At 36.7% G+C, this 25,268-nt stretch overlaps 1 pseudogene; it reads left to right on the top strand.

Moving 5' to 3' along the window:
- The first annotated feature begins 328 nt into the window (after window positions 1–328).
- The window catches only part of LOC127666318 (S-adenosylmethionine decarboxylase proenzyme-like), a 141,983-nt pseudogene continuing 117,043 nt past the window's right edge, over window positions 329–25,268 (top strand).

The raw sequence follows: 25,268 nt of genomic DNA on the forward strand, positions 1-25,268 counted from the left end.
ACCAGCAAATCTTTTGTCAGGTGAAGATCAGTTGCCTTATTTTAAAATAGCTCTTCCTTAGGAGAGAGAGAGAGAGAGAGAGAGAGAGAGAGAGAGAGAGAGAGAGAGAGAGAGAGAGAGAGAGAGATCTGGGGTCTTTTTATAAGGACACAACTCCCATACACAGGGGCTCTGTTCTCATGATCAAATTATTTCCCAAAGGCTTCACTTCCAAATGTCATTACTTTGGAGGTGTGTGGAACACAGATTGAATCCATAACAACCTGTTGCTAAATTTGAAAATACGGACACTGTAGGTATAAAAGTGAAACATCTGGTCTAATTGAGAATGGATTACTCCGGACAACAGACACACCTGGGTAGGAAGCATGCAGATGAAGACAATCCTCAGGAGAAATCAGTTGGGAAGAAACAGAATCCTGGGAGGACCCGGAAGAACCGGAAGTGTACTGCCAAAAGGCAAGTATTTGCAACTTTCAAATGCATGTTTGAGGTTTCTTGGGCAAAAGAGTAGGCCTCAATGAGAGAAAGAGGCTGATGAGAAACATATAAAGTTAAACTTTCTGAATAATAATATTATATGCAGGAGTTTCCCAGCCATCATTACTGTCCCCAAGGACCATTCCCACTTCTCAGCATTAATATTCATTAGGTTCAACACCATATGCTGCACAGCAGGGTGCATTGCCAACAGACTGTTTGTCATAAAGCCAGATTTAATAAAGCATTGTAAAACAAACATTATGATGACAAATACAAAATGACAGGCTAATTAAGGGAATCTTAATTGCCATTTGTCCATAATAGCATTCGCAAAAGTCGTAGCTGTCTTTAGGCTTGCATTCTTCTTGTTCGGGCGTTCCTTCTGTGTACCTTCCCTATTAAAAAGCTCTTCGAGAGAGAATGGTTCCACATGTGATTTAAAACATCTAATGCGTCGTTTCTCTCTCCACTCCAGAATCAATTATATGTTAATGAATAGCTGTGTGCCACCCTTGCTCACAAACGTTAGCCTTCAGTCCTGAAGGCATGAAAGGACCTGGATAAAGTCTGCATCCTGGAGGCCAGGTGAAGTTATAGTCATTTCAATGCCGACATCAAACATCACGTGTATTCCTTGATGAATTATTTGGAGTCAGCCGTTTTCTAGTATGTAAGAAATCTCTCCTGAATTTCAGAACTCGTTGGTACTTTCTAGAAGGGAAACACGTTGCACTTCAGGCAACACACTAGATTGTTCCTGACTTTACATCATAATTCTAAGCAGAGGGTCCCTTCTCTTCACCCAAGGTCTGTGTAACATGAGCTTCTGTTTTACAGTATCATCATTTGAAGTTGATTATCTCATATTTAGTCATTTGCAAAGTATTTTCCCATCTCTTACTTAAAATAGCATTCAAAATGGAGGGATTTTGCTGTTGTTTACTAGAGCTCAAAATAGGAATGAAAATAAGGATTGTCATGGTAAATATTTACTGGAAAACTAGACCAAGGCATATCCAGCTTGTTGATGAAGCATCATTTCTGAGTATTTATGGCACTGTTTCAGTGAACCCAGTAAAGATGAGTTGCCCTAGGATTTGGCTAGAGGTAGATCTAATGGGGAAAGACAAGTAACTGCCTCCCAAGTTAGCAAGACTTCAAGTTGTTTCCTTGATTCTTATTGGGATGCAATTTTGGGTCTCATTGCTGCACATTGCACAAAGACCAAAGAGAAGGAGACTTAAAAATCAGAAATGCTCTGGTAAACACTTAATAATGACTGTCACATGGGAAACATTTAATAATGGCTGTCACATGGGAACATAGAATTATCAGCCCATGTGACTCATGAGAAATCACTCAACAGGAAGATTTTAAGAGATGCACACACTTCTCATGGGAGCTGATAAGTACACAATTGGGAAAAGGTTATTAAATTTGGGTTTTCCATTTAGGGAGAATATTTTTATTTTTGAATAATCACTGGTTCAAAATATACCTGAGTTCACAGGCTAGCAACATCAAATATAAGTAAGGAAAATTCAACTTACAAATCTTTACTGGCTATTGCATAGTTGATAAGCAAACTAAGTGCCACAGATTCATCCTCTTACCAATAATTCTAATGTTCAATGGAACAGGAAAATACTACAGTAGCTTCTCAAGCAGAATGTGCTGAACCCCAAAATATATTTGTAGAAAAGGAAGCATATATGCTGTATTCTCTCTAAAAATATTTTTTCTCGAGACATGTTGCTGACATTTTGAGGATTCCCTATCTCGTAAAAATCATCATCTCTTTATTTAAGATAAAGTTGCTGAATTAATTTAAACTTTCTGGCAGGGAGAGGAGAAGCTGGGCATATCTCCTGCTAAAACATGTGAGAAATCAAAATAACCTTAAAGCTTCAAACTCTGAAAATCAGATAATGACTCTTTACACAGAAGACATAAGAATAATTTGGAAACAAAGCATCTCTACCTTATATGATGGGTGCTCCATATTTCTAAGGCTGCAGATTTTGGGAATCACTGTGATTGTTTTCTAGACCTCATGGAGGATCTGTTCTTAGGCACTAATGCAGATATGAAGCACTCATTGTATCAAAGCCTATACATACCATATTTCCTTCATGGCATACGTACATGTTGAAAAATTAATTTAAATATTAAAATTGTGTTCAATAAATAGTTAACAACACAAACTAATAATAATACAGAATGACAATAGCTGTATTGTATAGTAAAAGTAATGAATTACTTATTATTGAAGTTCTCCATTTAATATTTTCAAACTTTTGTTCCCCACAGATAATGAAAACATCAAGGTCTACTACATTTTATAGCATTTAAAAATATATGTGATTGGGCCTGGAATTATGGCTCAGCCATTAAGCACACTGTCTGCTTTACCTAAAATCATGTAGTATGGCTCACAACATCTATCATTCCAGTTCCAAGGGATCTGATGCCTTCTTCTGGCTTGCATAGGCACCAGGCATGCACATGGTACACAAACATGTAGACAAAACATGCATATACATACTTTTAAATTAATCAATGCATGCAAATATTAAATTTATATTTTTTCTAATCAAAATTAAATGTGGCTTTGGGTTCTGGATCTATCATTTGCTAACTTATTCTCATAAGAAACTTAATAACAGTTTCATTACAAAGAAAATGGTGCCAATACCTATATCTTAATATAATCTTGTAAACATTTATTTCCAGGTCTTTTAAAATGTCCCATTGTGATTATTCTTTAGATTAACAACCCATCTACATATGATAACAGTTTGTCCTGACAAAACAGAATAGTAACTTTTGATTTTTCTGAGGGTTATTTGATAACTTAGTTTGTCCTAATATATTTTCGGGTTGTATTTGTATTCATTATGGTGTGGCATGTTTTTCTTAATAGTGCTGGTTATTACTCTGTAGCCAATTCTGCTTATAATTTGGACTGCCTATTCTTAATACAACTGTATGAAAATCCTGTGGTTTGAATGTGAAATGTTCCCTCCAAAGGCTAGTTGTTTTTGAATATTTGTTTCTTAGTAAATGGTACTGTTTTGTTAGGGTAGGGAAGCATGCTTAGCAAAAGCAGGTCACTGCTAGTGGCCTTGAAGATTGTAGACTTCTCAGTTTCTCTACTTCCTAATGAGCCTTAATATCAACAACATAGAAACTTTACTTCCAATAGGCCACAACCATCCTTGCCATAATGAACTTAGATTCCCTGTAGTCAAGAAGTCAGATAAATGTTTCCTCTATCACAGCCAACCATCAGACTTGAGCCCAAGGACCCCAATGGAAGAGCTAGGGGAAGAACTGAAAGAGTTGAAGAAGATTGCGACACCATAGGAAGGACAATATCAATTAAATTGACCACCCAGATTTCCCAGAGACTAAACCACCAACCGAAGAGCATACATAGAAGGATCCCTGGCTCCGGATACATATGTAGCAGAGGATGGCCTTATCTGACATCAGCGGGAGGAACAGCCTTTGGTCCTGTAGAGGTCTGATGCCCCAGCATAGAGGGATGCTAGAGCAGTGAGGGGTAAGTGGGTGGAGGAGCACCCCATAGGGGCAGATGGGATGGGTGGTTGCGGAAGAGTAAACAGGAAGGGGGAGATGCTTTGAAACATAAACAAATAAAATTATTAATAAAACCAAAACTAATTGTTCCTGTCATGTATTTATTACTATGAACTATATCCTTTACATGGGCTTATGCACTTAAAACATATAAGACAACTGAGGAAAGGTGCTTGTCCATGTTCTATTGTTCTATTCAATAAAATAATTACACTAAAGATTTTATAAGAGGACACTTATTTAATAATGAATATTGAAGACCAAGTTATTGTTTCCCACATCTAAGAAAGAGCCTTTGGCTTTATGACTGTATGAGAGGAGGTACATACTCGTTATTCTCTTGCTTTATAGCAATGAGTGTCTACACTATACTCTCCTGATTCAATCTAGTTCCTCAATGCAAACATTAGTCTCTCCTAAGCGGGACATTCCATTTAAGGGATCTGACAATAGGCTCACCTAAGGAAGGTTCCACCATTTCTACATCTATTATACTGAGGATCATGTATCCAATGTGAGAACTTTGAGTAACATCAAATCATAAGAGGAATATGCATTTTAATGTGTAAAACTCATACTACATGAATTATTCAATGGGGTTATCCATTTTAAAAGTTAATGCATGCATGATGAGATGATATACTAATATTTTCTGGGCTCAATGATCTTATTCAAAATAAGAACATTTAGCACTATAATACAAACTATGCTTACATTATTGATATGTAATAAGCATTTTACATTCCTAATTCTTCTATATTCCAAATCTTTTTTCCTTATTTAATTTAAATTTTAATATTTTTTCTTCATAGAATAATGTTTTAACATAGTTACTTATGGTATTGGGAGATAATAATCTTTTTATTATTTCTATAATTATTATTATAATGAAATTTCATCAGAAATTGAATCACATTTGGAAAGTTGTGATTAAAAGCCAATAAAAAAGACAAAAATGAAAAAAGAGAATTTTAAAAAGGGACATATACTATCAAAACTAACAATTATTCAATCTACTGTTCTTTACTGATACAGGTTAGATGATTAAAGAAAGAACATTTTAAAGCAGGAACATTTTAAATAATTATATAAACCACTCAAAATTAGATCCCCAGGAATTGCTTGTCAGTGTCCCTGTGTCTAGGTAATGTCCTCTGCATCTCCTCAGAAAACGGAGAAAAACTACACAATTCATACATCTTAAAGTTTCTCTTTTACATCTCAAAAATGCAGCAGATAATAGGACAATATTATCTTGTTATATGAAATGAAAAAAACAAGTTACGTTCATGAAAGAACTAAATTAGGATTAGACGATTCCACCTAAAATATTTAAGATGGTAACCACTGGAATAAGCCAAGTCATAACTTTCTTTTCCTGAATAAATATCACAAATGTTGCCATCTATTATGTTAATGTTTGAGAGTGCCATGTATTTATATAATGAGATTTAATCACGGCTATCCCCATTTCTCTTTGTCCTCTCTCTCCCTCTCTGAAATCTACCAAAGCCCCCCTCTTACTTTTATATTTTTATGTATATGGATGTGACTACTGGCTTAAATATTTTCTTGCCCGAGTATTGTTGAATGTTGATTTACTGGAACAACGTTAACTGGTTACTCTGTTGGAGAAAATGATGAGCCTTCGTCCATTTGTGTGGAAATGTTGACGGTTTCAATGTCATGCAAGTCTTGGGCCAATATGCGGAACTAGAGAGAGCTCAAGTGCAATGCTCATTCTGTGTCAGTAGCTATCATGTTCCTACTGCCATTCTTACATTTAAGCTCACTATTTGAACATGTTAATAAAATAATGTGTTTGAGTGATTATTTTGCAGTAACTTTGCCATAAGTACAACTGTATTAATTAGATCACTGGGTCAGATTCTTGTGATCCGGTTCAAAAAGGCTTGAACCATCAAAGAGAGGAGGAATCTTTTAGGCAAAGCAGACGAGCAAACTGAGGATGTTGTTACTCTGTGGGAAGACTAGTGGACGTTTATTGCAGAATCCTAATGATCATCTTTCTTTTCCTTGTTTAATGGCTAGTAATAGAGGATACATTATTAAGCCAGTCATTCAGAGTTCCACTATCTGTTCAATTACCTCAGAGGGAAACAACCACTCACCTTGCCTAGGTTTGGCCCATTATTGCTTTGAGAGTTTTCAGGTTTCACCAGACTGGTTATAAACATTAAAGTAGTTGTAAAAACCACCACTCCATTCTCTGAACCTTACATTTAGTCAGAAAATGAATGAATTTCTATTCCACTAAAGGATATATCTATCATCAGTCTAATCTTTGAAACACCCACCTGAAATTGATTTTTAGCAAGGTGGACCTCCTTTTTAGGACATTGTACAGAAGTTTAGTTTTCTCTGGAAGAAGCCAAACTGTGTCTTGACTGCCAGCTCCCGAGTAACCAAGCAGGAAGCCCAGGCTGCGGGCCTGGTCTTGCCACCATGTGGAACATTCATTTTCACTTGGCCTCGGGCTCCAGCTGGATGCATTTCCTGTCATTGGAACAGAGTACATTTGAGAACTTGGCCACTCAAACAGCAATTCTTGGTAAGAAGAAAGTTTTAATAACTCTGTGGATGCACTAAAATTTAGTATCCTGTAAACACACATTACTAAATGGCACTTGGCTGACCACACACGTACACAGTTACTGGAGTGAACATGTTTCACACAGATGGGCATAGGACTGCACTTTCGAGTTTCACATCTCTTCTATCCATTGTCTCCCTGTAGCTAGTGAGATAATGTGATTATACTGGCTGGTTTTGTGTGTCAAATTGACACAATCTGGAGTTATCACAGAGAAAGGAGCTTCAGTTGAGGAAATGCCTCCATGAGATCCAGCTGTAAGGCATTTTCTTAATTAGTGATCAACTGGGGAGGGCCCCTTGTGGGTGGTACCATCTCTGGGCTGATAGTCCTGGGTTCTATAAGAAAGCAAGCTGAGCAAGCCAGGGGAAGCAAGCCAGTAAGTAATATCCCTCCATGGCCTCTACATCCTGATGTGCTTGTATTCCAGTCCTAACTTCCTTTGTTGATGAACAGCAACGTGGAAGTGTAAGCTGAATAAACCTTTCTTCCACAACTTCCTTCATGATATTTGTGCAGGAACTAAGATAGTGGTCAAAGTTATGCTTCAAGTATTTAATATGCAGAAAACTACAGAATAGCCAAGTTTACTATATGCAGTCATGTAAAGGGTGTCTTATACTGTTAAAAATATGAAGAAATGATTTGACCTATAAAGAATAAGAGCAGATATTTTTAAAACATCAAAAATAATTAAAATAACAGTTTGTGCAAATAAAAACGATCCCCATGCTCAGTCCAATGGTTGGCTGAGAGCAACCACTTCTCTATGTGCCAATGGAGGAGTTACAGAAAGGACTGAAGGAGCTGAAGGGGTTTGTAACCCCATAGGAAAAACAACCATATCAACCAACCAGAATCCCCAGAGCTCCGAGGGACTAAACCACCAACCAAAAAATACACTTGGAGGAACCCATGGCTCCATCTGTGTATGTACCAGAGGATGGCCTTATCTGGTATCAATGGGAGAGAAGGTCCTTGGTCCTGTGAAGGTTCAATGCTCCAGTGTACAAGAATGTCAGGGTGGTGAGGTGGGAGTGGGTAGGGTGTGGGGGAGCCCCTAGCTTCATAGGAGCAGGGGAAGGGGGATGGGACAGGGGTATTGCAGAGGGGAAATAGGGAGCAGAGATAACTTTTAAAATGTAAATAAAATATCCAATAAAATGTGATAATGAAATAAACAGGTTTTTACTTTAATATAGGAAGAATGCATGTGCATATAGTAATTTATAACTGAGAAAGACAAGTCAAAAAAATGTGAAATGAATGAATAACAAGGTATTAAGTTGAGATAAATTGGTCAAGGGAAAAGGATCATTGCATGGATATTACTTCATACGAATCTTAACAAATTTGACTGGTCCAGGCATTGTTCATTCTTAAGTATCACAGACTTCAGTTAACATCTATCATGCCACAGCAGTATTTGTTAGTTAATGCTTAAATATACATATATATCCTAGCTACTACTTTAAAGCTTCAAGTGTGCATTGCTTTGAAGTTTTTCTCATGGTGCTGTGAATTAAACCCATGGTTACACATGGGCACTGAAAGTATTCTATCACGGAACTATACCCAAATCCATGAACATACATGTATTTAGTGAAGATCCTATGCATGAAAATCAATATTAACAAAAACATCCAGTAAAGAAGTTAGCTTATAAATTAGAGTTTGTAAGATCTGCATTATTTGCTTTTATTCCTTAGCATCCTTACAAAAAAAGTTGAAGTACTATTGTAAGCAAAATATTTTTATAGACTTACATAGAAAAATTGGGGATAATTTTAAAATAGGAAAATAATTGCCATCAAGCACTTGCTCTTGGACTTTTTTCTTTAATGAGTTGTTTGCTCTTTTAGGTTTCAGGTACAGTTCCCCTGGTATAGTCTGTAGTTTGTTTGTTTTTATCAGATATAGTCCTTATGTTAATCTCTGTAACTTTAATCGTGCCACATGTAAAAGATTTTACTTTTGAACTTGTCTTTTAGAAAGTTTTTATGTCACTGTAAGGTTATTTTATCCTTCTCTCAGTACATGAACCTTAAAATTAGCTTAAGAATATATTCTTGGACTGAACAAATTACTTGGAGTTATTCTTTAAGTAGGAAAAGAAAAATAAGAACAGCATACAAAAGCAACAAATTATAAATGCCTTACATATAGAATTTTAGCATTCATAAAAATGTATTAAATTTACTACTGATTCTATTGTATCAAGACCTAATCCAAGTTAACTTGTATGAAAATTTAATCGGCTCATTAAAATGGATGATGTTTATGTATAAGAAAACATACATGTAAATGAGAAAGAGAGGAGATTCCCAAATTAATGTAGACTCTTGCCAATTGACCTTGGTTGGTCCCAGAATTTGGTACTGGGACACTTGCTGAAGAAACTTTGAACTTCTAATACAGTATTAGAACAAAACAAACTCAAAGTAACCTAGAAGTTTCCTTCATAAAGACGAGCTCTCATAATATGTGAAGTGCTATACAGGCTGCCAATGAGAAAAGCATTTCTTCCCATCTGAAAACCTCCAAACCACAAAACAGGATACAACAGTGAAGTCTAAATCTTGGGGTAGCCAAAGTGCTCAACATGAGGAAAATCGTGCCTGGCACTGTAGACTTAGCCAACTAATCTGGTGAGATTATTGGCCCTAAATAAGAGTCTACTATTGACACTTTCCTAAACCGGTATAATGTACAACTGCATTCTAAGTACTTATACACACATTCTTAATACGTTTATATAAGTGTAGCTCCTACTCTTAATAGAAAAAGTCCCTTTTTTTGCAACCGGTTGAGAGCATTTCAGAAACCCACAAACTGGTCCAAATGCAGAGAAAAACTGACCTTGGTGAGCCCAATACAGTTGATATACATACAAAAATGACAGCTAAAGCGCAGGGAACACATTGGAAGGGGCTGCGTGTGGAAAGGTCATAAGAGCCAGAACACTACATCTCTGCTGTTAGGTGGTATCTTCTGTATATAAGCCACACCCTTGACTGTAAACTTCTGATCCTCCTGCCTCCATCTCCATTGTAGTAGGATTACCACTGTGCCTAGGTTTATGTCCTTCAGGAGACTAATCAAGGACTTTGGGCAATACCCTACCTGTCAACACTAAACCTTTCAACTACTTTGAAGTTGTTTTAAAACTTATTTGACTACATTTCTAACAACAAAATAAACTGAAAGAGGTACTGAATTAGAACTGCTCACCTAAGGAGCAGACAATTATTTAAATTAATTATTTTATTTATTTACATTTGAAAGGTTGCTCCCTTCCCAGCACCCCTCCAGGAGTGCTTCATCCCATCCTATAACCACTCTATCTCTGAGAGGGTGCTCCCACACCAACCAGGGCATCCCAATTCCCTGGGGCAACAGATCTCTACAGGATCAGTCACAACTCTCCCACTGAAGCCAGACAAAGCAGTCTTCTGCTATATATGTGCTGGGTGCCTTGGACCAGCCCATGTATGCTCTTTGGTTTGTGGCTTAGTCTCTGGGAGCTCCCAGTGATCAAGGTTGGTTGCTACTGTTGTTCTTCCTACGGGGTTGCCATCCCCTTCAGCTCCTTCAATCCTTGTCCTAACTCTTCCAGAGCGGTTCCCAACCTCAGTCCCATGGCTGGCTGTATCTGCATCTGTCTCAGTCAGTTGCTGCTAGAGCCTCTCAAGAGGACAGTCATGGTAGTCTCCTGTTAGCAAGCACAACATAGTATCAATAATAGTGTTAAGAGTGTGGAGCCTGTGCATGGAATAGATTCCAAGTTGGGAGGGGCAGACCATTGTCTTCTCTTTGTTTTCTTAATGCTCCTTAAAATTGAGAACAGTTATGTAACCTTTCCCTTCTGTTTCTCAAACATGTGAACTAGTGTCTCTTCACATGACCTACAGTGTTCTCTACATGCATTTGGCTTTCATATAGAACAAAGGATTTAGCATTTTGGAAATAAATCCAGAGATTTATACAGGCATTGCTGATGTTCCTGTTTGTGGGTGGGTTTTTTTTTTATCTACTTAATCTCTCTAGGGACTTTGAGCCCAAACTCATTATCTGCTCCGGAGGGAGGGAATACTGGAATAGAAGAATCATGCTGAGCACAAGGACACAGGAAAAATCTCACAATTTTTATTCCATTAACTCCTCTCCAGATTATTTTATATATTATTTTAATCAAGAAACAAATGTTAAATCATTAGTTCTTCATATAGTCCCTTCATGCCAGAGTTTATTATACCCTGCTCTACCTCCATCTATCCAAAAATATATATTAGATAGATATAATATATATTACATTTATAGATAGCCTTAAAAGAATCATCCATAAAATTTGACACTTAATTTTAACGAAAACTCAAATTACTACAAAGTTAAACCAAATGCTTTAAATCTTGAACATAGAATTTGAACTAGAAAAATTAACTAACAGAATCCTTTTGAAAGATGTTTCAAATACAGCTTCAGCTACCATGCCATGCTAGTTAAATAAAACAGGATTAAAATAGAACCAGAACTGTTAGTGTTATAAAAGATCCAGGCCCATCCTGTAAAAACAGGATTTCCTTGCAGGTGGACACCATAAACAAGATGAGGTTGTAACATTGCTCACAGCTCAGTATATGTAGTCTAGTCAGCCCTGATATGATTGGAGAATGATAATGTTGTTTGAACAATTAAATAAGTGCGCCACCTTTACAATAATTAGCATATGATATATGTATGGAAGTTTTAAAATGTGTCTTTCCATTAGCTACCTGTGGGAAGAATGTTCATAGCATCCACATTATTTTTGCTGCCTAAGTTTATAAAGAAGATTTATATTTTTTTGCTCAATAATAGGTGATGAGTTGCTTAGGCTCCTTCCAAGTAATGATTTTGTACAGTAGTCTGTACAGAGACTGACAGTGATGTGTGACCTGGCTTACATCATTTCTTTATTCTAGACATGACATTACCATTTGGATATTTGAAACAACTGAGTATAGATGTTTGCAAGCATGACTCTAAACTCGGAGTATGAAGCAAAATCAGACAATAACCTGCATAGTCTACAAGACAACATTTTGTATGGAATAACTACATAGTTTAAGTTCAGAGTTCAATACTGCTATTGTGTGCATTTTTAGTTTTTTGGCTCTTATATGTATGTAATTCAGAATAGAAACATTTCCTGTTTTAGGTCCCTCTTATTTTTTTCTTTATTCATTCATTCTTTAGTTCATTCATTCATTGCCCTTCTTGGAGAAAAGGAGATATGTACTCAAGAAATCTAAAGAAAGACTTTTTTTTTGAAGTCAGTTAATCAATCAAAAGTTTGTTAATGGAAGAGGTGGGAAGACTATGGCCTCTGACCCTGGTCACCCCAATCATTTTATAAGTGAGGAAATTGTGTCCCAGAGAGGGTATCTACTGATCCAATTGAATTTATTATTCTGTGTTTATAACTCCTCCAAATATTATTTTAGACAGTTCACAGAAAGGGCAATATGGATGAAATATAACAAAAATGGGGAACTTTGATTAAAAAGATAACCAAAGAAGTATGACCATAATATTTTCTCTAACATTACATTGTATCAATATAAATAGACATAGGTGTGCTGTTACATCATTGTGTCATAATCTCTAATACCACAATGCATCAGCACAAATAGACATAGATGTATGTTAAAATAGTGTGATAAATACAATTACACTTTGAGCAAGGTCAAGTTAGTAGGCAGTGCTATTGTTTCATTTTACAAGAAGAATATGGATAAGCTCTTAACAAGAAAAGTTCATGTATCTCAGACTTTGACATAGATACAACGGAAATTAAATCCTAAATTGTAATTAAAAACACAACACAGAAACAATGGAATTTGCATGCTTTATCAAAATACTAACTATAATACTAAAGCATAATCCTTCTATTAGTCTCTTAAATATGAATAATAAATGTCAATTTTTTTAATTAGGAGGAATGAGAGAACCTTTCTAAAGGCCAAGGTTTTCTCTAGCTATTGAAGAAAATGAAGTTTTATGGACACCATCAGAAAGGGTAACTTTCTTTAGATTACTTGAACACATATGTCCTTTTCTCCAAGAATGACAATAAATGAATGAATGAGTGAATGAAGGGGAAAAAAGAAGGCCCTAAACCCCTTCAGCTCCTCTGGACCATCCTCCAACTCTTCCATTGACACCCCAGGACTCCCAAGGACTAAACCATCAACCAAGTGGTGCACATGGTTCCAGCCAAAAATGTGACATCAGTGGAATGGTCCTTGGTCAGGTGAAGGCTCAATAGGTAAGGGAAATCGAGGGGGTGGAGGTGGGAGCCTGGGTCAGGTGGAGGGGCTGGAGGCAGGGGGTGGGAGGAGGTGTTGGGTGTTTTGGGGGAGGGGGGAAAACAGGAAAGATTTTACCATTTGAAATGTAAATGAAGATTATATTCAATAAAACAATATATTAAGAAATACTATGAAAAAAAGGCCCTAAAAAGAAAGTGTTTCTATTCTAAGATACATACATATAAAAACTAATAGAGCCAAAACACTAAAAATGCACACAATAGCAGTACTGAACTCTGAACATAGACTGTATATATAGTTATTCAGTACAAAATATTATCTTGTAGACTGTGAAGGTTGTTGCCTGGATTTGTTGCTTACTTTAAGTTTAGAGTCATGCTTTCAAACATCCATACCCAATTATTTCAAATACTCAACTGGTAATTTAATATTTAGAAGAAAGCAGAGAAGGAAGGATATCCAAAGGAAGAAAACTGAAAGGAAGCCTATTTAACTGAAGAAAGAAAATATGATAGTGATATCTCACTAGGCAGACTGTATCAAAAGACAAAAAGTTAATATTCTCCATGTAAATACATAAAAACATTAGAATTACCCTTTCATTACATAAAAATCATTGTCATAGTTAGTAGTTATAAATATGTAAATTAACATGTAGTATCAGATGGTCTGGGACAATAATTGATAAATAATAGTGAAGCCTAACAATATCATAAGTACCTTTAAAAACAACACAAATTCATTCAGTGGCTCCAACCAAGGGCTCTTCCAAATGATAATGAAAGGACTTGCAGTTTCCCCATTACACTATGTAAAGGTTATGGATAATGGTTCTGACCATGCATATGTTCTTGTGCAAACTAGGAAGAAACAAAGGAAAAGAAGGCAGAGGAAGAAGTGAATAAGTGTATAGGCCAACAAAACAATTAGGAAAAACTATATAAAGTATTAACTGCAGGTGAAACATGTGCAGGTTCTACAACAAAGCCACGTGTGTATCTGAGCAAGAAGAGGAAGACTTACAAGACCTGAGTCAGACTCGGTATATTTTAGGTAGACAGTGATGAGGAAGACAGCCTGAAGGGGGATGTGGCCAAAAGCAATCTGACCTTATCTAAATTAATGCTTTCAGGATTAATGTGCTTACAGGGAACCTCTTACAACATAAGCTCATATTTACAGCATGGCAGATTTTCCTCAGACCTTGCATTTTTGACAATCTATAATGTAATGCCAAGAATAGTAGAAGTCAGTGTCCCATGGGTTGAAGGCCAGAATCAAGATCATCACTGATAGAAATACAATACAAAACAGGGGAGATATCTCAGCAGTTAAGATCACTGGTTACTCTTGTAGAGGAATGGAGTTCAATTCCAAATGTTCACATAGCAGGTCACAGCCCTCTGTAACTCCAGTTCAAGGACACCTTTTGGCCTCTCATTGGCACATAGTGTATATGTATACATGTAGGCCCAACATTCATACACAAAATATGAGAAAATTCCATTTATGTAATTAATTTTATTTAGCAGCTGAATTTTAAAAGAATACTTCGCTAAAAATTCATACTTACCTAGTATTTTATGTATTTAAAATAAATATTTGCTTTAATATTTCAACATTTTATAATGTTTTTGAATTACTTGTTTCCAGGTATTGTGCCTTCTTTTGTTCATGCCAAATGTTACACATCTAGTCTGGCTTTTGTGCATGCAACAGTTTTCAACTTCAACTCTACATTGTTCCTGAAAATATTCTATTTTTACAGTACATAAAAAATTTGACTAAAAGCACTTGCCTAGCTGGGTTGATTTCTACCAACTCCATCTCTTTTATACAACAGTCACATTTCATGTTTTAAAAGTTCACTAAGTGCCACCAAGGTGACTCGTGGGTAGCAGTGGCACCCATGCCTGATGGCTGGAATTGAATCCCAGATCTCACAAGACAGAAGGGAAAGTTAACTACACAGAATTTTACTCTGGTCTTTGTATATTTACTGTGCTGTACACATAAACACATAACACACACACACACACATACATAATATTAATAAGCATTTACAACTCAATGAATTAAAGTTAAATAAAATTAAATATACAGATCACCACCATAGTTGTCAAGAAGCAAATATAGTAGCTGGCTGCTAGATTCAAATCATCAATCAGGAAGATAATACTTATAACAAGTGAGTACAGAGGCACTATGCCTCTCTACCACAATAATGTTAAGAACCTTTAAATTTTTTTAAAAGTAAAAACTCCCAAAGAGACTTGACATTTCTTACAGTTGCCAACATCCAAATGGGGCATGCCTTCCCAACACTGTAAGCCTATGACTACACTAATAGCTTGAACTTGGGTCACATAGGGTGTACTTTTACCACAGGTTAGTCTCTACTGACCCCTCTCCTCTATCTCCCTGGTCTCATGTGCTAAAAAGAATCTCTGTGTACTGTGTCACCTGTCAATCAAAAGCTGATGGCCTAACTAGGGAAAGGCAGGAAATGAGAAGAGGGAGTTCTGGTAGAGAGAGAGGAATTTCAGAGAGTTAGTCAGGCACAAGAGATTTGCACAGAACTTAGAGGAAATCAGCCATATGAAACTAGGAGAGGTAACCAACCAGTCATGTGGTCAACTTAGAATAGTATAAACAGGTAAATGCAGACATGAGCTAGTTGGGAAACAAGCCCAAGCTTAAGGCATAAGCAATGGAAATAAAAACAAGCCTCTGAGTTAGTATTCAGGAACTGAGCACAGGTGAAAAAGCAAGAGGCTATAGTTGGTGCCCCGTGTAAGGAGCCAAGTGTAAAGGCAATTCTCAGAAAATCTTTTGCATTGTTCATGCCTGTGGAGAGTTAGTCAGGGGTATTTAAGGTGGCAACCCACTGATAACTCAAGGAAAATCCTACAAGAATGCTATAGCTAGTACTATTAAAAACTGAAAACTCATTTTTTTTAAAAAAAATGTGAAAAGAGGAGCAAATGAAATTTAAAACCAATTTTTCTCACTGCTTTTAATATTCTTTCTTTGTTTAGTGCATTTGGTGTTTTGACTATTTTATGATGGGAGAAATTTTTGCTCTGGTCCAATCTGTCTGGAGTTCTGTAGGCTTCTTGAATGTTCATGGGCATGCCTCTTTCTTTAGGTTAGGGAAGTTTTGTTCTATAATTTTGTTGAAGATATTTATTGGGCCTTTAAGATGTAAATCCTCGCTATCTTCTATTCCTATAATCTTTAGGTTTGGTCTTCTCATTGTGTCCTGGATTTCCTGGATGTTTTGGGTTACAAGCTTTTTGCATTTTGCATTTTCTTTGACTGCTGAGTCAGTGTTTTCTATGGAATCTTCAGCATCTGAGATTCTTTCTTCTATCTCTTGTATTCTGCTGTTGTTGCTTGCATCTATGACTCCTGAATTCTTTCCAAGGTTTTCTATCTCCAGAGATGTCTCATTTTGTGGTTCTCCACTCTCAAAAATGGACAAATTATGGAATCAGAAACTAAACAGAGATACAGTGAAACTAACTGAAGTTATGGATCAAATGGATCTTTATTGTTTCTACTTCCTCTTTTAGATCCTGGATGGTTTTGTTCAGTTCCTTCACTTGATTGTTTGTGTTTTCCTGTAAATCTTTAAGGGATTTTTATGATTTCTCTTTAAGAGCTTCTGCCTGTTGACCCATGATCTCTTGAATTTCTTTAAGGAATTTTTGTGTTTCCTCTTTAACGGCTTTTACTTGTTCCAAGAAACAAGCTGGAGTGCCCATTCTTATATCGGATAAAATTGACTTTCAACCAAAATTGGCCAAAAACGATAAGGAGCAACACTTCACACTGGTCAAAGGAAAAGTCTACCAAGATGAACTCTCAATTCTAAACATCTATGCTTCGAACCCAAGGGCACCCACATTCATAAAAGAAACTTTAATAAAGCTCAAAGCACACATTGCACCCCACACAATAATAGTGGGAGACTTCAACACCCCACTCTCAAAAATGGACAAATTATAGAATCAGAAACTAAACAGAGATACAGTGAAACTAACTGAAGTTATGGACCAAATGGATCTAACAGATATTTATAGAACATTCCACCCTAAAGCAAAAGAATATACCTTCTTCTCAGCACCCCATGGTACCTTCTCCAAAATTGACCATGTAATTAATTGGCCACAAAACAGGCCTCAACAGATACAGAAATATTGAAATTATTCCATGTATCTTATCAGATCACCACAAGCTGATTGTTAGCTCAAACAAAAGCAATGGAAAACACACATACACATGTACTTTGAACAATGCCCTTCTCAATGATAGCTTAGTCAAGGAAGAAACAAAGAAAGAAATTAAAGACTTTTTAGAATTTAATGAAAATGAAGACACATCATACCAAAATTCATGGGACACAATGAAAGCAGTGCTAAGAGAAAAACTCACAGCTCTGAGTGCCTCCAAAAAGAGAATGGAGAGAGCTTACAATAACAGCTTGACAGTGTACTTGAAAGCTCTAGAACAAAAGGAAGCAAATACCCCCAAGAGGAGTAGATGGGCGGAAATAGTCAAACTTAGAGCTGAAACCAACCAAATAGAAACAAAAAGAACTATACAAAAAATCAACAAAACAAGGAGCTGTTTCTTTGAAAAAAAAACAACAAGATAGATAAACCCTTAGCCAGACTAACCAGAGGGCACAGAGACAGTATCCAAATTAATAAAATCAGAAATGAAAAGGGAGACATAACAACAGAAACTGTAGAAATTCAAAATATCATCAGATCCTACTACAAGAGTTTATACTCAATGAAGTTTGAAAGCCTGGATGAAATGGACAGCTTTCTAGATACATACCAGGTACCAATGTTAAAATAGGATCAGATAAACCATCTAAATCGTCCCATAAGACCCGAGGAAACAGAAGCAGTCATTAATAGTCTCCTTTAAAAAAAAAAAGCCCAGGTTTAGCAAGGAATTCTATCAGATCTTCAAAGAAGAGTTAATACTGATACTCTTCAAAGGATTCCATGAAATAGAAACTCAAGGAACACTACCCAACTCATTCTATGAAGCCCCAATAATGCTTATAACTAAGCCAAATAAAGACCAAACAAGGAAGGAGATCTTCAGCCCAATCTCCCTCATGAACACTGATTCAAAAATATTGAACAAAATCCTGGCTAACCAAATCCAAGAATGCATCAAAACTTTAATTCACCACGATCAGCTAGGCTTCATCCCAGGGATGCAAGGATGGTTCAATATATGGAAATCTGTCAAAGTAATCCACTACATAAACAAAGTAAAGGGAAAAAAAACACAAGGCCATTTCATTAGATGCTGAAAAGAGGTTTGACAAAATTCACCATCCCTTCATGATAAAGGTCTTGGATAGATTGGGAATCCAAGGCCCATATATAAATATAGTCAAAGCAATATCCTGCAAACTGATAGCTAATATCAAACTAAATGGAGTGAAACTTGAAGCAATCCCACTAAAATCAGGGACCAGACAAGGCTGCCCACTCTCTCCCTATCTATTCAATATAATACTTGAAGTCCTAGCCAGAGCAATCAGGCAGCAAAAAGAGGTCAAGAGTATACAAAAATTGGAAAGGAAGAAGTCAAACTATCCCTATTTGCAGATGATATGATAGTCTACCTAAGCGACCTCAATACTTCCACCAGAGAACTTCTAAAGTTGATAAGCAACTTCAGCAAAGTGGCTGGAAATAAAATCAACTCAAGCAAATCAGTAGCCTTCCTCTACTCAAAGGATAAACAAGATGAGAAAGGAATTAGGGAAATGACACCCTTCACAATAGTCCCAAATAATATTTCATACCTAGGTGTGACCATTACAAAGCAAGTGAAAGACCTATATGACAAGAACTTTAAGACTCTGAAGAAAGAAATCGAAGAAAGTCTCAGAAGATGGAAAGATCTCCCTTGTTCATGGGTTGGCAGGATCAATAGAGTAAAAATGGCCATCTTACTGAAAGCAATCTACAGATTCAATGCAATCCCCATCAAAATCCCAAATCAATTCTTCATAGATCTAGAAAGAGAAATTCTCAAATTCATTTGGAATAACAAAAAACCCAGGATAGCAAAAACTATTCTCCACAACAAAAGATCTTCTTGGGTAATCACCATCCCTGACCTCAAGCTCTACTACAGAGCAATAGTGATAAAACCTGTTTGGTATTGGTATGCAGACAAGCAGGAAGATCAATGGAATAGAATTGAAGACCCAGAAAAAGAACCCACACATGTACAGACACTTGATATTTGACAAAGGAGCTAAAAAATATGCAGAGGAAAAAAGACAGCATTTTTAATAAATGGTGCTAGATCAACTGGAGGTCTGCATGCAGAAAAATGCAAATCAACCCATTCTTATCTCCTTGTACAAAGCTCAAGTTCAAGTGGATAAAGGATCTACACATAAAATCAAACACATTGAAGTTTATAGAGGAAAGTGGGGACAAACCTTGAACACATGGGCACAGGGGGAAAGTTTCTGAACAGAACACCAATGGCTTATAATATAAGAATAAGAATTGACAAATGGGACCTCATAAAACTGCAAAGCTTCTGTAAGGCAAAGGACACGGTCATTAGATCTAAACGGCAACCAACAAATTGGGAAAAGATCTTTACTAACCCTACATCCGATAGAGGGGTAAAATCCAACATATACAAAAAACTGAAGAAGTTAGTCTCCATAAAATCAAATAACCCTATTAAAAAATAGCTAAACAGGGAATTCTCCACTGTGGAAACTTGAATGGCTCTAAAGCACCTAAAGAAATGTTCAGCATCCTTAGTTATTAGGGAAATACAAATCAAAACAACACTAAGATTCCACCTTAAACCAGTCAGAATGGCTAAAATGAAAACTCAGGGGACAGCAGATGCTGGAGAGGATGTCGGGAAAGAGGAACACGCCTTCGTTGTTGGTGGGATTGCAAGCTGGTAAAACCACTCTGGAAATCAGTTTGGCAATTCCTCAGAAAATTAGACATAGTACTATCTGCAGAACCAGCTATACCACTCCTGGGCATATACCCAGAAAGTGCTCCTACATGTAATAAGGACACAGGCTCTACTATGTTCATAGCTGCCTTATTTATAATAGCCAGAAGCTGGAAAGAACCCAAATGTCCCTCAACAGAGGAATGGATACAGAAACTGTGGTATACATACACAATGGAGTTCTTTTCAGCTATTAAAAACAATGAATTCATGAAATTCTTAGGCAAATGGATGGAACTAGAAAGTGACATCCTGAGTGAGATAACCCAATCACAAAAGAATACACATGGTATGCACTCACTAATAAGCAAATGCTAGTCCAAAAGCTAAAAATAAACAAGTTACAACTCACCCATCACAGGAAGCTCAAGAAGAAGGATTTAAGTGAGGTTGCTTTGGTTCCTCTAAGAAAGGGAACAAAATACTCACAGGAGCAATAAGGGAGACAATGTGTGGAGCAGATACTGAAGTAAAGGCCACCCAGAGACTGCCCAACCTGGGGATTCCTCCTATAAACAGTCTCCAAACCCTGACACTACGACAAGAAGCTCATACCAAAAGGAGCATGCTATGGTTGTCTCTGGAGGGGCCCTGCCAGAGCCCTGTAAATACAGAGGCAGAAACCAGCAACCAACTATTGTACTGGGCATGGGGTCCCCAATGGAGGATCTGGAGGGTGGTCCAGAGGAGCTGAAGGGGGTTACAGTCCTATGGGAAGAACAATGACTTTGCCTACCCAGATACCCCAAGATCACCAGGGACTGAACCATCAACCGAAGGATACACATGGTTCCAGCCAAAAATGTGGCAGAGGAAGGCCTTGTTAGGCATCAGTGGGAGGAGTTGTCCTTGGTCAGGTAAAGGCTCAATAGAGACCCCAACAAAGGGAAACCAAAGGGGGGGGCTGGAGGTGGGAGTGTGTAGGGTGGAGGGGTATATATATGGAGTCAAGAGGTGGGAGGAGGGGTTGGGGTCTTTGGGGAGGGGAGATATCTTACCATTGGCAATGTAAATGAAGAAGACATTTATAAAAAAAATAAATTTAAAACCAAGAAACCATATACTTTAACTTGAATTATTATGCTATTTTTTTAGTGTGTATATGTGTACATCACTGGGGAATATTCTGGTTATTATTAAAACTTCTCTCAGCTAAAGCAGAGATCAAAATACAAATTGTAACACATAGGAACATTATGTGAATTTGTGTCACTCCCTGGAGAAATTTAGGTTCGTAAAGTAGAAACGTATGGATTACATGAAGACGTAAATACACTCCTGCACTTTTTTCTGTGACAGCCCTACTCTATTGCAATGTAGTCTGTAAAAACTGCACTACTTTAGGCTATGAGTTCATCAGAGCTCTGGAGCTCAGAAGGGTCAACTCTGGATAATGTTAGGAAAAGTGACCTCGAAAGAAAACCCAGGTGCAAGAGGATACAATTGTAGTTATTCAAGAGATGTCATGGCTCCCTTTAAGTCACTAATAAGCAATTTCCTCTCAAGGCCATTATCAGATATCATGCTACCGGGTGTTTCTTTGTAGAGATTTAATTCATGTGGACATTTAAGATCTCATTTTCCCCCTTCTCTTTATTGTCATAGTAGCCATACTGCATTGGAATTTCTTTTTCAAACACTTTTATGGCTAAGTATTCATTTCATAAAAATATATCCCTTTCACCATTGTTACTATATCATTCACAGATGCTAAAGACACTCCTATAGACACAACTATCAACACCACCAACTTAAGGAATAATTTCAGCTTACAAAATTGAAACTCTAAACATAGATCAATTTTGCTTCTTCTTCAGTCTAAAGCAGCACCATTCTGTTGTCTCTTTGTGCACTTTATATCAGTAGAGTCATATATTATTTGTGTATCTGTGATGGCCAAGGTCCCTTATCTCTTGGAAGTCATTTGGTCAGGAGTTGACATATTGTTTTGTTTGTTTCTTTAAGAAAATAATAAATATTTCAAGATTTGTGTATCTCATACATTTTTGTCATGTAGTCTATTACTTCTCCCTTATGTCCTCTTTATTTATTTTGAGAATTAAAAATGTAACCAGATATTTTTACCTTTGGTATCCTATAAATAGGGCTTTCAGACCAAAATTGTTCTATCAAATTTTATTTATATGAAAAGAGTCAATAACTGTTTTATTCCTTAGGAATCAGCTGTGATCTCGAGCCTTAACATTCTCTTGGGTTTCAGGTGAAATCATAGAGAAAGACTCATTTTAGGGATAGTCAATCTATCCTACATTTGGAGGCTAGGTTACACCTTCCTGTACTTGTGATAAATGTTAAATTCTAGCAGAAGACATGGAGTATAAATCAAATAAATGAGTAAATTAATAGTATAAACTTGTAAGTGCTCTGAAATTAATGAAAAGCCAGATAAGGAATAGTCAAGGGTGGGGATATAATTCACTTCTATACAGTAGTTTGACACAGTTTATTACCACAGCTAAGGATATACTGCTAATGGTGGTATGGTGTGTTTGATCCGGTCTTTTTATAGTTTTAATTTTTGACAAATTACATAGGATATAGAGCTATTTTATACAACTTTTTTGTCTTTTTCAGTCAGTCCCTTGGTCTTACCCTAAATTCTTGACAAACAGAACTTCACTATTCAGTTTTTATAAAGTTTGTAGTTTCCAGAATGAATACCCATTATCATATAATATTTCACTTTCTTCTACTTAGCATTTTTTCAGGTTCATTTTGCTAGCATTATTAATAGGGTAATGCTTTCTATTTTTCATTTCTTGAGATGGAATTTCAAGTAGCCAAAGATTATCTTGAATCCTTAACCTTCCTGCTTCCAGCTCTTAAATACTAGGAGTACAGCCTTATGAAATGAAATTTGCTTAATATAAAACAATCTGTTTCAGATTAATCATATTTGATTAAATAAATATACCAAAGTTTGATTTTTCACTATCTAATGCATATTTCTATTTAATTTTTTTATACTCTTCCCAGTAGATCTGGTAGGAACATCTCAGTGCAGATCTCTGTCAATGCATATTTCCATTTCTCCTTATATTAAAAAAAAAGAACTGATTTTAGTATGGAAGGATCATAAACTACTCTTTTTATTATTTCTTTTAGTTTTGAGAATATAACATAATTTTGGAATTTCTCTCTTCCCTTTCCTCCTTTCAAACCTTCCCATATAATCCTCTGGGCTCTTTTCCTATTTATGGCCTCTTTTTCTCATTAAAAATATGTATATGTATGTGTATGTATATGTATATACATTCTTAAATATAACCTCCTCAGTATGTATTAATATTGTAAACTCTGGAGAGCCATGACTTACTGGAGACCCCGGAGTGAACAACACAGAGACATGGATCGATGCAAAAGCAAGAGGAATTTTATTGTTCCAGCTGGGGTCACCCTGCTCATGGAGGAGAGAGAGAACCACCCCACACAGCCTGTTTGGTGAGTTTTTATACAGTTTTCAGAGCAGTAGTTATTAGGCACAATGTGATTGGCAGAACAGTGTGGCTTTTAAACTGATTGGTCTTTAGGAAATGAGGAGGCAAGGACTTCCCTTGTTTGTAGGTGGTGTGTTCTGTCCCCCCACCCCATGGTTATTTCCCCCCTCCCCTCTTCTGTGGTCTGAGGAATGTAATAAGCCTCTCCCTTCCGGAGGGGAGGGGGGGCTAAGTTCTCTATGACCTTTCTCTTCTAGGAGAGGAGGCTTCTGGTAGGATTTTCCAAAGGTCCTGAACTGACCTCTTCAATATCATTTGTATGTTTATTTTCAGGGCCGGCCATTTGGTATTGGATAACTGATTGACATGTTCATCTCTGGAGAAGACTATTTCTCCTGCTTTTTGTATTATTAAGATTTAATGGTTTTAGCTGTCCCTAATTGCAAACAGCATTGAACATCTTCATTTAAAAGTATTAGCCTTCCTAATGCCTGCATAATGACGTCACCCATGGAGCTTATTTACATTTGTGACAGGATCTTTTCCAGTTTCTTTTCTATTAGTTTCACTGTGACTGATTTTACATGGAGATCCTTGATCCACTTGGAGTGAAGTTTAGTACATGGAGATAAGAATGGATCAATTCGAATTCTTCTGCATGCTGACCTCCAGTTGAACCAGCACCATTTGCTGAAAAGGCTATCTTTTTTCCACTGGATGTTTTCGGCTCCTTTGTCGAAGATCAAGTGACCATAGGTGTGTGGATTCATTTCTGGGTCTTCAATCCTATTCCATTGGTCCACTTGTCTGTCACTGTGCCAATACCATGCAGTTTTTAACACTATTGCTCTGTAGTATTACTTGAAGTCAGGGATACTGATTCCCCCAGAATTTCTTTTGTTGTTGAGAATAGTTTTAGCTATCCTGGATTTTTTGTTATTCCAGATGAATTTGAGAATTGCTTTTTCTAACTCTGTGAAGAAATGAGTTGGGATTTTGATGAGGATTTCATTGAATCTGTAAATCGCTTTTGGCAAGATGGCCATTTTAACTATATTAATCCTGCCAATCCACGAGCATGGCAGATTTTTCCATTTTCTGAGGTCTTCTTCGATTTCCTTCTTCAGAGACCTGAAGTTCTTGTCATATAGATCTTTCACTTGTTTGGTTAGAGTCACACCAAGATATTTTATATTGTTTGTGGCTATTGTGAAGGGTGTCATTACCCTAACTTCTTTCTCAGCCTGCTTATCCTTTGAGTACAGGAAGGCAACTGATTTGCTTGAGTTGATTTTATAACCAGCCACTTTGCTGAAGTTGTTTATCAGGTGTAGGAGTTCTCTGGTGGAGGTTTTCGGGTCACTTAAGTAGACTCTCATGTCATCTGCAAATAGTGATGATTTTAATTCTTCCTTTCCAATTTGTATCCCCTTGACCTCCTTATGTTGCCTAATTGCTCTAGTTAGAACTTCAAGTACTATATTGAAAAGATATGGAGAGAGAGGACAGCCTTGTCTAGTCCTGATTTTAGTGGGATTGCTTCAAATTTCTCTCCATTTAGTTTGATGCTGGCTACCGGTTTGCTGTATATTGCTTTAACGATGTTTAGGTATGGGCCTTGAATTCCTGTTCTTTCCAATACTTTTAGCATGAAAGGATGCTGAATTTTGTCAAATGCTTTTCCTGCATCTAATGAGATGATCATATGTTTTTTTTCTTTGAGTTTGTTTATGTAGTGGATAGCATTGATGGATTTCCTTATATTGA

This window comes from Apodemus sylvaticus, chromosome 15 (assembly GCF_947179515.1).
Source record: "Apodemus sylvaticus chromosome 15, mApoSyl1.1, whole genome shotgun sequence".
In the NCBI taxonomy this organism is placed as follows: Eukaryota; Metazoa; Chordata; class Mammalia; order Rodentia; family Muridae; genus Apodemus; species Apodemus sylvaticus.